At 50.7% G+C, this 16,940-nt stretch overlaps 1 long non-coding RNA gene across 1 annotated transcript in view; it reads left to right on the forward strand.

Moving 5' to 3' along the window:
* The window catches only part of LOC139279263 (uncharacterized), a 32,848-nt gene extending 18,481 nt beyond the window's left edge, over nucleotides 1-14,367 (forward strand). The window contains exon 3 of the long non-coding RNA XR_011596433.1: nucleotides 14,257-14,367. This is a non-coding gene — a long non-coding RNA (uncharacterized lncRNA). The remainder of the gene's footprint in view (nucleotides 1-14,256) is intronic.
* Nucleotides 14,368-16,940: the final 2,573 nt, after the last annotated feature.

Consider the following 16,940-nt stretch of genomic DNA (forward strand, 5'->3'; position numbering starts at 1 on the left):
CCGCGATCACGGTTTGGTGGGCCAGGGCCAGAGGCTCAGGGCGGCCTCCCTGGGGCATTACTGAGTTGGCCACAAATGGTGCACCGTCGGACGCAGAGCTCCAAGTCCGCGTCAATACCAGGCCACCAGACGTGGGATCTGGCTATGGCCTTCATGAGAACAATCCCTGGGTGCTCGCGGTGGAGCTCCCGGACAAACGCCTCTCTGCCTCGCAAAGGCATAACTACTCGGCTGCCCCACATCAGGCAGTCTGCCTGTAGTGACAGCTCAAGCATGCACCAATGGAAAGGTTTGATCTTCTCGGGGCAGGCATCGCGAGCCTCTGCCCAGTTACCAGTTAAGACACATCTTTTTACTCGGCATAACGTGGGGCCGCTGGTCGTCCAGGCTCTGATTTGGCGAGCCGTCATGGGCGAACCTGTGGACTCAAAGGCATTGATTGCCATGCCTATCTCACAGTCCTGTTCGTCAGACCCTTCCGTGGTCGCCAGGGGTAGCCTGCTGAGCGAGTCGGCACAGTTGTCTGTGCCTGGTCTGTGCCTTATGGTGTAATCGTAAGAGGCCAGCATAAGTGCCCACCGTTGAATGCATGCCGAGGCGTTGGCATTTATTGCCTTGCTCTCGGATAGTAGGGACGTGAGGGGCTTGTGGTTAGTTTCTAACGCGAACTTGGCCCCGAAAAGGTATTGGTGCATCTTTTTGACACCGTACACGCACGCGAGCGCCTCCTTCTCTACCATTCTGTACCCGCACTCCGCCCGCCAAAGTGACCTGGAGGCATAAGCTATGGGTTGTAATTTACCCTCACCATTGACATGTTATAAAACGCACCCGACCCCATACGCTGACGCATCACATGTATGAACTAGCTTTTTACCTGGATCAGAGAAAGCCAAAACACTGTTGGAACACAGAAGGTTGCGTGCCTTATTGAAGGCACGTTCCTGGGCGTCCCCCCAAAACCAATCGCACTCCTTCCTGAGTAGCACGTGGAGAGGCTCCAGCAGCGTGCTTAAGTTCTGCATAAAGTTCCCAAAGTAATTGAGTAGCCCGAGAAAGGCGAGCAGTTCTGAGACATTCCGGGGCCTGGGTGCCAGGCGAATTGCTTCTGTTTTGGACTCTGTTGGGCGGATTCCATCAGCGGCAATCCTTCTGCCCAAAAATTCAACCTCGGGCACGAGAAACAGGCACTTGGATTTCTTGACTCGTAGGCCTACCCGATCCAACCGCTTTAGTACTTCCTCCAAATTGCGGAGATGGGAGTCGGTGTCCTGCCCGTGATGAGTATGTCGTCTTGAAATACAACCATCCCCGGGATGGACTTGAGCAGACTCTCCATGTTGCGCTGGAATATGGCAGCTGCCGACCTGATGCTGAATGGGCATCGATTGTACATGAAAAGGCCTCGATGTGTGTTGATGGTGGTGAGTAGCTTAGACTCTTTGGTTAGTTCTTGCGTCATATACGCAGATGTGAGATCTAGTTTCAAGAAAAGTTTTCCTCCAGCCAATGTGGCAAATAGGTCCTCCGCTCTGGGCAGCGGGTACTGGTCCTGTAGGGAGACTCTGTTTATGGTAGATTTGTAGTCCCCACAGATTTGTACGGATCCATCAGGCTTCATGACTGGGACGATGGGACTTGCCCAGTCGCTAAATTACATGGGTGAGATAATGCCTTCCCGCAGAAGCCTGTCCAGTTCATGTTCAATCTTTTCCCTCATCACATAGGGTACAGCTCTGGCCTTGTGATGGACTGGTCTAGCATCCTGTGTGATGTAGATTTTGACTTTAGCCCCTTTGAAGGTGCCCACACCTGGCTGAAAGAGATGTTCAAATCGCTTTAGAACTGTTGAGCAGGAGGTCCGTTCCTCTGACGACATGGCATGGACATCATTCCATTTCCAGTTTAGTTTTGCCAGCCAGCTTCTCCCCAGCAATTCTGGGAGATCTCCGAGGACAATCCACAGGGGAAGTCGGTTCACTGTCCCTTTGAGTGTGACTGAGAGCATGGCGCTGCCGAGGACTGGTATGATTTCTTTGGTATCGGTCCTTAGTTTGGTGTCGATCCTTGTGAGTTTTGGTCTGTTGCTTTTGTGCGGCCATAGCTGTTCAAATTGTTGAGCGCTCATGAGAGATTGACTTGCTCCCGTATCCTGCTCCATGTTGACAGATATCCCGTTGAGTAGGACTCTCATCATTATTGGAGGCGTCTTGTTGTAAGAGCAGTGGCCATTGATCGTGTTGACCCGCTGTACACCGGTGTCCCGTGCACTGTCCCCACCGTCTTCTGGTCCGCTTTCCGACCCTTCCGATTCGTATACCAGCCGAGCTGCCATTTTTTTGCACATGCGGGCTAGATGCCCTGTATATTCACAGTTCCTGCAAACAGCCTGCTGAAATCGACACCCCCTTGTTGAGTGCCTTCCCCCACATCTCCAGCACAGACCGCTTCCATTGTTTCCAAAGGCTGAGCTGCGTCTGGCTGATCTCTCTTGAGCTTCTCTCAGTTTGTAGTTGATTGCTCGCATTGTGGGTTGATGAGGTGTGAACGGCCGTTCATGTGGCACTTGATGGCTTCTGGCACCACTGCCTGCTGTTGAGGGCCTGCTCTCCTGCCTTTGTCTGTGTGTGGGGGTAGTGGCTTGTTTCACAATGTGAACCCCTTGTTCCGATGTTTCGTTAGTTATCATATCTGCAGTGTCGATCAACCTCGTTTCTTCTTCTCCTGCCAAGAATATCTGTGCGACCAGTGCTGCTGCCTCTAGGGTCAAGTTCTTGGTCTCTATAAGCTTTCGGAATATGCCTGCGTGGCCTATTCCCTCAATAAAAAAGTCTCTCAGTACTTCTCTCCTTAGTTCATCGGAGAACTCACATAAACTAGCCAACCTCCAAAGTTCCGCCGGGTATGCTCTGGCCCACACAGCGTCTGTAGTTGTAGAACCTGTGTCTGGCCATGTGTAGGCTGCTCGCTGGCTTCAGGTGGTCTCTTACCAGTGTGCTCAACTCTTCAAACAACTTGCTTGCTGGTTTCTCGGGTGCCAGCAGGTCCTTCATTAAGGCGTATGTTTTTGAGCCACAGCTGGTCAAGAGATGGGCTCTTCTCTTGTCTGCCTTATTATCGCCCAACTAGTCTTTGGTTACAAAGCTTTGCTGGAGCCTTTCTATAAAGTCCTCCCAGTTATCTCCAGCATTGTATTTTTCATCTGAGCCGTTGGTCGCCATTCTGTGAATTCTGTGATCCCGTAACTCATCGCCACTGTAAAGTCCTGTCCCTGCAGTACAGACTCACATGAGGCACATGCTGAAGTCAAGGTCACTCAGAATCTGCACCTTTATTACACAGCTTTCGAATGCCACACTTGCCTGAGACCTGTTCTTATATACCTGTCTGGGACAGATATCCAGTGTCTCCTGCAAGTGCACCCCTGGTGGTAAGATAAGCTTGTGGTTAAAGGTCATCTCTAGTTAAAGTTATGTACAGTAGTGTGAGATTTATGAGCAAAGGGATCAAGGAGTATGGAGAGAAAGCAAGAAAGGGGTACTGAGGTTGAATGATCAGCCATGAACTCATTGAATGGCAGTGCAGGCTCGAAGGGCCGAATGGCCTGCTCCTGCACCTAATTACTATGTTTCTATGTTTCTAAGGCACTTCTCAGGTGTATTATGAGTTTTACAAAATTTGACACCGAGCCACATGAGTAGAAATTAGCGCAGGTGACCAAAAGCTTGGTCAAAGAGGTCGGTTTTAAGGAGCGTCTTGAAGGAGGAAAGAGAGGCGGAGAGCTTTAGGGAGGGGGTTCCAGAGCTTGGGGCCTAGGCAGCCGAAGGCACGGCCGCCAATGGTGGAGTGATTAAAGTCGGAGATGTTCAAGAGCCCAGAATTGGAGGAGCGCAGAGAGTTGCCGGCAATGTTCCCTTTAAATTTTTCTTGCAGTGCATGGCCCATTGAAAGTTCCACAAATGCGCGTTTTTTCCCAATATGGAGCCGGCAAGTGTCCTGCACGGAACCTCCAGAGTGCTGCACGTCTGTGCCGCTTAACAGGAACATTGGTTTTAGGGCTGGGCAGGTTACAGAGATAGGGTGTGGTGAGAGATTTGAAAACAAAAATGAAAAATTTAAAATTGAGGCGTTGCCGGACTGGGAGTCAATGTATGTCAGCGAGCACAGGAGTGATGGGTGAGCGGGTTTTGCTGCGAGTTAGAACACAGGCAGCCGAGTTTTGGATCACCTCTAGTTTACGTAGGGTAGAATGTGGGAGGCCAGCCAGGAGTGCTGTGGAATAGTCAAGCCTGGAGGTAACAAAGGCATGGATGAAGACTTCAGCAGCGGATGAGCTGAGGCAAGGCCGGAGATGGAAGATGTTACGGAGGTGGAAACAGGCGGTCTTAATTATGCTGCGGATATGTGGTCGGAAGCTCATTTCAGGGTCAAATATGACACCAAGGTTGCGAACAGTCTGGTTCAGCCTCAGACAGGAGTTGGGGAGAGGGATGTAGTCAGCGGTTAGGGAACGGAGTTTGTGGCAGGGACCGAAAACAATGGCTTCAGTCTTCCCAATATTCAATTGGAGAAAATTTCTGCTCATCCCGAACTGGATGTCGGTCAAGCAGTCTGACAATTTAGAGAGCGCGGAGGGGATTGAGAGAAGTGGTGGAGAGGTAGAGCTGGGTGTCTCAGCGTACATGTGGAAACTGACGCTGTGTTTCTGGATGATGTCGCCAAGGGGCAACATGTAGATGAGAAATAGGAGGGGCCAAGGATCTTGGGGGACACCAGAGGTAACGATGCGGGGGGGGGAAGAGAAGCCATTGCAGGTGATTCTCTGGCTTCGATGAGATGGATAAGAATGGAACCAGGCGAGCGCAGTCCCACCCAGCTGGATGATGGTGGGGAGGGGCGTTGGAGAAGGATTGAGTGGTCAACTGTGTCAAAGGCTGCAGACAGGTCAGGAAGGATGAGGAGGGATAGTTTGTCACACTCACTACTGTGGCGGGGCAGAAGCCTGATTGGAGGGATTGAAACATGGAGCTACGATGGGTGCAGAAACGTGAGGCGACGACATGTTCAAGGACTTTGGAGAGGAGAGGGTGGTTGGAGAGGGGCAGTAGTTTGCAAGGACTGAGGGGTCAAGGGTGTTTTTTTTAAGAAGAGGGGTGATGACGGCAGATTTGAAGGGGAAGGGGTTGTACCCGAAGAAAGGGCACTGATAACTGTATCAGCTAATATGGGGGTCAGGAAGGGAAGTTGGGTCATCAGCAGTTTAGTGGGAAGAGGGTCGAGGGAGCAGGAGGTGGTCTCACGGATGGGGATGAGCTCAGAGAGTGCATGATGGGAGATCAGGGAGAGACTGGAACAAGATGTGAGTTCAGGGCCAGTGTAGGGGGGAGCTTTAGAGAGTGTTTAGCCCAGTGGGTGAGGGGAAGGGAGGGCAGAGGCAGCTGATCGAATGGTCTCAGTCTTGGTGACAAAGAAATCCATGAGCTGCTGATATTGTTGTTGGAGGATGAGGGTGGAGGAGACAGGCAGAGGAGTTTAAGAAGCCAGTTTATAGTGGAGAAGAGAATCCAGGGGTGATCTTTGCATTCCAGGATGATTTTGGTAGACGAGAGCAGGACCCAATAATGCTTTATGTGTCCAGCTAGATCTGGCGATGAATCGCTAAATCTGTTGTCTGCCATAAACTTTCTAGTGCCACATTACAACAGTGACTCATTTCAAAAGTACTTCATTGGCTGTAAAGTGCTTTGAGTCGTCCGGTGGTCGTGAAAGGCACTATATAAATGCAAGTCTTTCTTTCATTTAGTCTGTGTCTCTTGGACTTAAGGGAGCGAAGATGAGGGGTGTACCGGGGGGGAACGGCCAGGGTTGTAGAGAGTAATGGTCTTAATGGGGACTAGGGCATCAAAGGGTGGAGGTTTGATAAGGTGTCACCAATTAGTACATTAGAAATCACATATCAAATTATGGATTTAAATATAATAAAATATTCCAACATATATCTAATGTATAGTGTTCCTTCATGATTCTTGTAATATTCTTATCTTCAAAAATATTTTCAGTCCATAAATAGCAGCATGCACGAAGTTCACAGCCATCTATCCTTATTTGATTCTCACAGTGATGTTGCACTATGTCTTTAACCACATTAGCATTATGGACAGGTAGTTATACGGAATACATTGCACCCATTGTAGGATTCCTTTCTAGTTAAAAAGAATAATCATGGCCTCTCTTTGAACTCAAAATGAAAGTGTTTGTGTGGAAGAGGTGGGATCAAAATGGCTTTATATGTGCAGTTCTGCAAGTGCTTTTGGGGGTCTACATCCATTCAACTGAAGTGACTATTCCAACACACTCCTGGCTGGCTTCCCACATTCTACCCTACGTCAACTAGAGGTGATCCAAAACTCAGCTGCCCATGTCCTAACTCGCACCGAGTCCCAATCACCCATCACCCCCTGTGCTCACTGACCTACATTGGCTCCCGGTTAAGCAACGCCTCGATTTCAAAATTCTCATCCTCATTTTCATATCACTCCATTGCCTCACCCCTCCCTATTTCTGTAATCTCCTCCAGCCCCACAACCCCCCGAGGTGTCTGCACTCCTCTAATTCTGCCCTCTTGACCATCCCTGATTATAATCACGCTGCCATCGGTGGCCGTGCCTTCTGTTGCCTGGGCCCCAAGCTCTGGAACTCCCTCCCTAAACCTCTCCGCCTCTCCACCTCTCTTTCCTCCTTCAAGACTATTACGTCTGTACTGTACTTATGAATGACTCCACGAGGCAATGTGTTGTAATCAAACTGTAGTGACCTTGGTCCTTTATTCCAAACTCCAGAGTGAGGCAGCCGCATGGTGGCTGTCCTTTTATACAGCTCCTGCCACCAGGGCAGGAAACCCTGGTCCCCACCAGTTGCACCCTCTAGTGGTGCCAGCATAGTGTATACACAGTGTAAATCTTATTGATAATACATCAGGTAAACAAGTTTCTATCTTATGCAACTATACAGTGACTACACAGAGAGTATATCTATGGTCTGCATATACACCATCACTCTCCCCCAAGTCCTTTGTGCCACTGACCTTTGCACTATGTGCTCTGGTTTAGCTCTCCCCAGACTTAAGTGCCAATAGCCCTTGCACCTTGGCTGTGCTTTGGCTTGGCTCGCTCCCTGTTAACCTCCAAGTCCTTTTGCCACAACGTTGGGTAGTGGTTACCAGTTTGGATGGTTTGATGATGCAGTGGAGGTCCCAGAGGGTTCTGGGTGTGATCCGTGTGTGTGTCTATGGCTACATACATCCATTCCCCCCCCCCCCCCGCCCCGCCCCTCCACAGCGAGGTCATGCAGCTGGCCGGTCACATTAACATACAGGATCAGACACAGTGCAAGTACAAAGAAAGGAAGAAGAACATTTTTTACAGTTTGTAGCGTGACACCTTGGTTCAGTGACTTACATTTGTTATGTTTTACGGTGGTGCGCCAGGATTGGGTAGATTGCATTCATGGTTCAGTCATGGTCAGTACTGAGGTAGCAGTACAGGTATGCGAGGACGCTGGTTCCAGAGCAACCGGACGGGGTCCTAGTCGTCTGATAGCGGCACTGCGCCCCCTGCTAGTGGGGTGGGCTTGGTTCGCTCACCGAGCCAGGACTCAGAGCCTTTGCGGTTGCCTAGTGGTGGGCAGAGCCACAGATGTGTGTGACCTCCCTGTCCTCCTTTGAGGGCTGCAGAATCTTCTCTAATGGTGTTGGGAACCTGGCTGTTCCAGGTCCCATTTGGGTAGCTCGCTGGTTCTGCCCTTTCGCTCCTGGACATGGCTGAGGTAGCGACCGGGTCTGGGGGCTGCACCGTCTCCACCCGAGTGGTGGGCAACGGCGGCCGACTGCGAGTATTGGCGCCATTTTCATTTCCAGGTCCGTGGCAAATAGTGCCATCGGGTGCCTGCAGCGTGGGATAGACCTGGGGCAGGGTATCAGGATCAGCGCCTTCACCCTCCTGAGGTCGCTCGCTTGCTACTTTTAGCGATGCTCTATTCCTGACATATTGCAACATTTTGTTCTTTACAATGCCGACGTCTCGCAACAACATTTTGTTCACAATCTTAATCGGTTAGTTACATTGATTGCCATGCATACAATGTCTCTTTAAGTTCAGTTGGTTGCAGGTCTTCTTTAAGAGAACCCTGTCATACCACGACGCACTTCGCTGCAGCAGGGACGCCATCTTGCCTCTGTCCTTGAGGTCGACTGCCTTGATCCTTCTCCCGCGATTCTGCCACAAAAGCTGGAAGAGTTTTGTGGTGTATGTAGCACACAAATCACTGACTCCACACGGTCTGGTGTTGATCTAACTGCTGTGACCTTCGTCCTTTATTGTTCAGCTCCAGAGTGCCTCTCAGGTGTGGTGGTCAGCCTTATATAGTGCCTGTTGCAGGTACTTCCAGGTTTCCCACCACAGCGCCCTCTGTGGTGTGGCATAGTGCTTACATTACATTTAAGGTACCAGGACGATACACACATCATTACATAACATCACACTTGTCCAACAGAAGGCAGGTGGGCATAGACAGTGCGTTAGTGTGGTACATATTATCTGGTACATTAATTAGTTATTGACTGGTAACGGATCCCTGATTTCCTTGTTAACCCTTATCATTAATTGTACTTCCTCCATTATTTTACACAAATACAGTGGCCATCCAGCATTAAAAAATTAATTCTTCTTATAAATTCGCCATCTCACATTAACATAGCTCATTTTAGACTCGCTCTGCCTTACAGACGTCCTTTGTGGGGACCACCACATGGTAGGGCACTTTTAAGACTCCCAGGTGCATTTCCTTTTTAAGGCGCTATCGTTGATGCAGGAGGATTCCACGAGGCTTCTCCTTGGGCGCCGCCATCTTTGATGCTCTGGACCGAGGCCGCCGCCATCTTGCTCTCCGCCGCCGCAGCCTCCGCTCCCCTCCGCTGCCACCTGACTTGCCATCTCCCCTGCGGCCGTCGTGGCCACCGACCTCCAGCTGCTGCCGCCGCCCGACTCTCCCTCTGCGTGGGCTGCTCCGATCCGCCGGCCCCTGGATCCCTCGCACCCCGCCAGCTCACCCACCCCCCCGCTGACTAGGCCCCTCTCTGCAGGGCTGTTCGCCTGTGGGGGCTGGGGCTGCAGGGTCTCTGTGTGAGATCCGGGCCTGGGACTTGCCTGTGGGTGGATTGAGGCTGCAGGGTCTGTGTGTGAGGTCCGGGCCTGGGACTTGCCTGTGGGGGCTGGGGCTGCAGGGTCTGTGTGTGAGGTCCGGGCCTGGGACTTTCCTTTGGGGGCTGGGGCTGCAGGGTCTGTGTGTGAGGTCCGGGCCTGGGACTTGCCTGTGGGGGGATTGAGGCTGCAGGATTTCTGTGAGGTCCGGGCCTGGGACTTGCCTGTGGGTGGACTGAGGCTGCAGGGTCTCTGTGTGAGGCCCGGGCCTGGGACTTGCCTGTGGGGGGACCGAGGCTGCAGCTCCAGCTCGGTCGGCGCTGCTCTCTGGGGACCCGGGGCATGGCAGCACCCCGGGGAGCAGCAGTCTGTGGAGTGATGAAGTCTTCCCAGCTCCCACGGACCGTCCCCATCCACCTCCGGCCGAGGAGCATCGGCCCATCGCCTGCAACGACCCAGAGAGGTAAAGCGTGCGTCTCGTCCCCGTGGGATACCTGCACCATCGCTCTGCCAAGAACAGGTATCAGTTCCCTGGTGTAGGTACGCAGCTTCGCCGTGACCGGGACCAGCTCGGGTCGTGCAGCTGGGTTAATCCACAGTTTATCAAAAGTTCTCCGACTCATCAACAACGGACCCGAGCCCGTGTCCACTTCCATACTCACAGGGACTCCGTTGATTTTTACTTCACTTATCACTGGGGCGAATCGTCGGTACACGTGTACAGTCCCAACACCTCATCATCTTCTACCTGCTCCTCGCTGAACAGTGGATCATCCACCATCTCCTCAGCCACACGGTGAGTCTGATTCCTTTTACACATACACTGAAGGTGGCCTTTAACGTGGCAGGTATTGCATGTGTACTCCGCAAACCTGCACCGGTGAGCCCCATGGCTTCCTCCACAACGCCAGCATGGTGCTGCTTGATTGGCCCCCCTCAGCGGACTCTGAGTTCCAGGATCCCGAGGTCCGTGCTCTCTGCCCCGGGCAGAGCCACGTTCTGCAGTTTTGTCCGTGGTGGGCGCTATCCTGTGGACAGTGCCTTCCGGGTTCGAGACTGTGTGGATCATCTGTTTGGTGCTGCAAGTCGAGGTCATATATGCCCGGCTGATGGCGATGGCCTTTGTCAGAGTGACTGTGGGTTCCGTGGCCAGCAGCTTGTGAAGGAGGCCCTCGTGGCCAATCCCCATAACGAAAGCGTCCCGTAACGCCTCGTCAAGGTGTGCCCCAAAATCACACGGCGCCGCGAGTCTCCTGAAGTCCGCAGCGTATTTAGTGACATCCTGGCCCTCAGGTCTGCAGTGATGGTAGAATTTGTATCTGGCTGTGAAGATGCTCTCCTTCGGTTTCAACTGGTCACGAATGAGTTCAATCAGCTCCACGTATGACTTGTCCCTGACGCTCCCAGGTTCCAGCAAATCCCTGACGAGACAGTAAACCTCATCTCCACAACTGGAGAGCAATATCACCTTACGCTTATCTCTCATTGCGTCCGTGTCCTCCGTCAGGTCGCTTGCTGTGAAGTAGTACTCGAGCCTTTCCGTGAAGGCCTCCCAATCATTGCCCACGGTAAAATCCTTTAGCGAGCCCAGAGTAGCCATGGTTGCGTGGAGTTCATCCGCTTCCTCATCGCCAATGTGGTATATGTAGCACACAAATCACTGACTCCACACGGTCTGGTGTAAATCTAACTGCTGTGACCTTCGTCCTTTATTGTTCAGGTGTGGTGGTCAGCCTTATATAGCACCTGTTGCAGGTACTACCAGGTTTCCCACCACAGCGCCCTCTGTGGTGTAGCATTGTGCTTACATTACATTTAAGGTACCAGGATGATACACACATCAATACATAACAAGTTTTGCTCTGCCTCTGAGCACGGGGGACATCGATTGCTGGAGTGAAGAGGTCTTCCCATTTCCACTGGATCTTCTCCATCCATCTTCTTCCGAGTAGCTTTGGACCATCACCTGCAACAATCCACAGAGGTAACTTGTGCACCACGCCATTATGGATTACACTTACATCCGCACTACCAAGGACTGGGATCAGCTCCTTGGTGTAGGTGTGCAACTTTTCCTGTACTGGAACCAGCTCGGGTTGTTTCCCGTTCCATAACCTCTCAAAGGCATCCTGGCTCATCACTGACTGGTTCGCTCATGTGTCCACTTCCATGAAGACTGAAACGCTGTTTATCTCGACTTCCATCTTCACTGGAGGACAATCGGTGGTGCAGGTATACACTCCATACACTTCTTCTTGGGGCTGAGCTGCCTCTCTGGCCAAATCATCATACTCCCCGCTGGATTCAAAGTCACCTACCAACTCCTCTGCTAGAAGGTGAGTCGTAGTTTTTTTACACATGCACTGGAGGTGGCCCTTCGTGTTACAGGCTTTGCATACGTACTCAGCAAACCGACACTGGTGAGCCCCATGGTTTCCTCCACAATGCCAGCATGGTGCTACTTGATTAGCACCCCTCGGCGGACTCTGAGTTCTGGAACCCTGAGGTCTGTGCTCTCTGCCCTGGGCAGAGCCACGTTCTACAGTCTTACCTGTGAAAGGCACCATTCTGTGTACAGTACTTGCCGGGTTTGAGTCCACAGGATGAATAATTTGCTTGGTGCTGCAGGTCGAGGTCATGAACACCTGACTGATGCTGATGGCCTTCTGCAGGTTGACTGTGGTGTTGGCAGATAATAGCTTGTGAAGGAGGCCCTCGTGGCCAATTCCCATAACGAAGATGTCTCACAATGCTTCGTTGAGATGTGTGCCAATATCACATGGTTCCGCAAGTCTCCTGAGGTCAGCGGCATATTTTGCAATCTCCTGGCCCTCAGGTCTGCGGTGAGTGTAGAATCTGTGCCTGGCCGTGAGGATGGTTTTAGTTGGTCGCGAATTAGTTCAGTCAGCTCATCGTATGTCTTATCCTTGGCCTTGGTGGGTGCCAGCAAGTCCCTGACGAGGCGGTAAACCTCGGGCCCACAACTGGTCAGCAGTACAGCCCTGCGCTTCTCCGCCGATGTATCCGTTTCCCCTGCCAGGTCGTTTGCCACGAAATATTGCTCGAGCCATCTCATGAAAGCATCCCAATCATCACTCTCTGCGAAATTTTTTAGTGTGCCAAAGGTAGCCATAATCGCGTGAAAGTCTGTATTCTCGTCGCCAGTTGTTATGTCTGTACTGTACTTATGAATGACTCCACGAGGCAATGTGTTGTATTCAAACTGTAGCGACCTTGGTCCTTTATTCCAAACTCCAGAGTGAGGCACAAGCATGGAGGCTGCCCTTTTATACTGGGCCCTGCCACCAGGGCAGGAAACCCCGGTCTCCACCAGTTGCACCCTCTAGTGGTGCCAGCATGTATATACACAGTGTAAACCTATTGATAGTATATCAGGTAAACAAGTCTCCATTTATACAACGATACAGTGACTACACAGAGAGTATATCTATAGTCTGCATATATAACAAAGACGCTCCTTAAAACACACCACTTTGACCAAGCGTTTGGTCCCCTGTACCAATGTCAGTGTTCTTGATCAGGCCAACATGCCCAGCATCGAAGCACTGACCACACTCGACCAGCTCCGTTGGGGGGGCCACATCGTCAGCATGCCCAACACAGGACTGCCAAACCAAGCGCTCTACTCGGAACTCCTACATGGCAAGCGAGCCCCAGGTGAGCAGAGGAAATGTTTCAAGGACACCCTCAAAGCCTCACTGATAAAGTGCAACTTCCCCATCGACACCTGGGAGTCCCTGGCCAAAGACCGTCCTAAGTGGAGGAAGAGCATCCGGGAGGGCGCTGAGCACCTCGAGTCTCGTCGCTGAGAGCATGCAGAAACCAAGTGCAGGCAGAGGAAGGAGCGTGCGGCAAACCAGACTCCCCACCCACCCTTTCCTCCAACCACTGTCTGTCCCACCTGTGACAGAGACTGTAATTCCTGTATTGGACTGTTCCATCACCTGAGAACTCACTTTTAGAGTGGAAGCAAGTCTTCCTCGATTCCGAGGAACTGCCTATGATGATGGTGATGCACTTAGCCAGTCATGTGATGTTCACAAGATCAGTTCATTGAGTTCAGGTTCTCCACGATGAGGCATGCAGTTGTGAGCCTGGGGATGAACCGGTCGGGTTAAGTTCAATTGTTAAACCTTTGCAAATAAACCAGCTAGGTCTTTACAGCAAATGTGTAATTGTGAATTCTTAAGCAAAGAATCCATGAAGCAAATACACTACAGGATCCATATTTCCTTTCAAGGGAGAGAGAGATTTTACAGCACGCCCAGCAAATCGCTGAGCTTGAGGCAGATGTGTCACAAAATTGGAGATTGATTCAACAGTTTAAACCGCTTCCCAGTACAGCTGAAAATAAAACAAATTTGAGAAGGTGCACTGCTTCAAACGCCTTTCTTTCTTCTGAGGCAGTCCCCCGGAGTCGAGGATGACTTGCTCCCACACTAACACCAGTTCTCAGGTGACTGATGAGCCCAGTGTGGGACCTACAGTCTCTGTCACCGGTGGGGCAGACGGTGGTTGGAGGGACGGGTGGGTGGGGGGCTTGGGTTGCCGTGCGCTCCTTCCGCTGTTTGTACTTGGATTCCGCGTGCTCCCGGCGAAGGGACTCGAGGTGTTCGGGGACTTCCCAGATACTTCTCCTCCACTTTGAGCGGTCTTGGGCCGGGGATTCCCAGGTGTCAGTGGGGATGTTGCACTTTTTCAAAGAATCTTTTGAAGCGTTTCCTCTGCCCGCTTGGGGCTCATTTGCCGTGTCGGAGCTCCAAGTTGAACACTTGTTTTGCGAGTCCCGTTTTGGGCATGCGGACGACATGGCCCGCCCAGCGGAGCTGGTCGAGCGTGGTCAATGCTTAGATGTTGGCCTGAGTGAGAACACTGACGTTGGTGCATCTGTCCTGTCACAACCTTCTTTGCACGGTGCTGGGGAAAAGGCAATGGAAATATCTATACAATGTGTTTGCATTATAGGAAAATGAGAAAGAAGTGATTGTTCTATTGCTTTGGACATGAATCCCGTTGCAGTGAAATTTTTGTTTTGCAGAGTCACATCTTCAGCAGGCAAAAGGTGGATGAAAACTCTGCAAATTTTCTCTCAGACCTGAGGACAGGCTTTAAAAGTTGTGAGTATGAGCAAGTTATGGATACAATAAAAGTGCGAATTCCAACTAATCATGCAAGAAGACTTGCCAGGAGAGATGTTTTAACTTTTCAAAAAATACGTCAAACACCTCGACAAGTAAGGCAGTCGACAGAGGGCACCAGCAATTGGAAAAAAAGGTCTGATCGTCATGTGGTGAATTGCAGTAAAAGCCCTCCTGCGATATCCATGCTCACACCGAATGTCACATTGAAGCACTTCTCCACCTGAGAATCTCAAAACATTTAAAAATTAAACCAAATCCAGCATCATGCAAAATTGACTAGAATGCCACGAAAATCTCGCACTGCTGAAATGGACGGGAATAAAGTTGAAGACATATAAAAACATAAATTTGAGAATGAATGTTCAGAAGGACCGGTGAAAATAAATAATAAAAGTAAATGTCAAGGGCTAGAAATTGCGTGGCATCCCGTTTGTGGCGATAACTTTTGCGGGAGCGTAAACGTATCGCAGCGGGTGACACAGTTGAATCCGAAGCGAACTTCCAGTTTAGCGTTCCAGGAGAGTGGAGCTAAATCCAGCGCGACCACTTCTCTTGGAGCGCTAAGGGGAGTGAGAGGGGTGGTAACGGCAGAGCGCTCAGCAATGTTCCATGCGGCACTGCTGGTTGTAAAGGGAGGGGCCATTGCTGAGGTGGTTGGAGGCTAAGGCCGGGAATGGTTGGAGACGGCACCTGCGATCCCAAGCATCCTGAGAGAGCGCAGGGCTGATCAGTTGCGGGCTGGGAAAGCATGAAAACACAGCACTTTGAAGACATTATTACATTTTGGCCTGCCTGTCCACCAATCCCTTTAATTGCCGCTGAGCTCACGATGCCTCCTGCCGCTGTTGACACCCGGCGATGCTGCAGCGGGGGCGAATATCACATCCGGGGCGATAACCGGGCGTTGCACACTGGATGATGTCACAATCTCCGGGCGCAGGAGGTCGAGGCAGTAAGTTTTATCGCCAGCACTAACCCACCATGGAAGTTCGCAAGCATCGGAAAATTTTGCTGCGCCCGATCGGTAAGCCATTATCGCCCCCTGGAGGTGCTAATCGGAGGCGCAAAGGACACCAATTTCTCCCCGCCAATAGTTTTTCGTAGGTACTGAGATCTGTAGGAACTCTAATTGGCTTGTGTTTATCTCCTTGTTTCACAAATCACATCGTGAAGTTTAAGATGGGTATTGATGCACAGACAACTGTGATTCCTGAATTTATATTCAGGACCATTGTATCAGGTTTGGTAGCACAGTGGTTATATTACTGGACCAGTAATCCAGAGACTTGGACCGATGATCCAGAGACATGAATACAAATCCCACCACGGCAGCTGGGGAATTTAAATTCAGTTAATTAAATAAATCTGGAACAAAAAGCCAGTGTCAGTAATGGTGACCATGGAACTACCGGATTGTCATAAAAACCCATTGGGTTCACGAATATCCTTTAGGGAAAGAAATCTGCCGCCCTTACCCGCTCTGGCCTATATGTGACTCCAGACCCACAGCAATGGGGTTGACTCTTAACTGCCCCCTGAAATGGCCCAGCGAGGCACTCATTGTATTCAAGAAGGCAACTCACCACCACCTTCTCAAGGGGCAATTAGGAATGGGCAATAACTGCCGGCCTTGCCAGCGACGTCCACGTCCCAGAACGAATTAAAACAAAATTTAGCCACTTGTCACAATGAAAGAACCCAGCAGCAGACTTTGTTCAAACAGAGGGGAAAGGGTTACTGGCTGCGTTACTGCGCAAATATAAGGGCAATTTGTGAATTCCACTGAAGCACCATCATGTGTCGCAACTAGACAATGCTTCAAAATAAAGGCCAGGGTGAGTATTAATGCAGAATGATATGGCCCTGGCCTGTGCATTGACAGATCGCACTCATCCCCAGGAGAAGAGCCTTTGCAGGCCGAGAGTTGGGCAATTTGCCCAACACTTGCCCCGCGAATGTCCTTAAAACTCTTGCCTGGTAAAAATAGATGTAAGGCCTGCTTTTACAAGCATAAGTGTTTTAAAAGATGGATTAAATTGTATCATTAATTTTTATATTAAAAACCCTGTCCATTAAGGTATTAAAACATTTTTAAAACATTTTCAAAAAAATAATTTTTTTCCCAAAACATTTAATTTAATTCAATTTCAAGTAATTTTCAATATGTGAGTTTTTTTTATTTATTGTGTTTCTATGTTTTGGGAGTTTTCTCATTGTACGAGCTCCCATTACTGTCACGTGGAACTCACCATTATTATCAGTGAGAATACTGCATTGTGATTGGTGGTCCAGGCCCACGTGATCCCAGGTTGTGCTTATGTTCCTGGGCTGCGCGGGCTCATACGCTGGGCTGCGCGGGCTCATACGCTGGGCTGCGCGGGCTCATACGCTGGGCTGCGCTTCTAGGCCTCAGGCCGGAGGTATTCATTCTCCGGGACCACCAGGTACTTTCGTTAAAAACATTTTCAGTCAGATGCATCTGCCCGTGGGAAGGCTCCGAGCGCAATTGTTGGCCCAATGTTTCAGGTGTGCCTTTGGCCGTTCTGGTGAAGGGTTCGTGCACCCAAAATGTTAACCTGTC

Source organism: Pristiophorus japonicus, chromosome 14, assembly GCF_044704955.1.
Source record: "Pristiophorus japonicus isolate sPriJap1 chromosome 14, sPriJap1.hap1, whole genome shotgun sequence".
Classification (NCBI taxonomy): Eukaryota; Metazoa; Chordata; class Chondrichthyes; family Pristiophoridae; genus Pristiophorus; species Pristiophorus japonicus.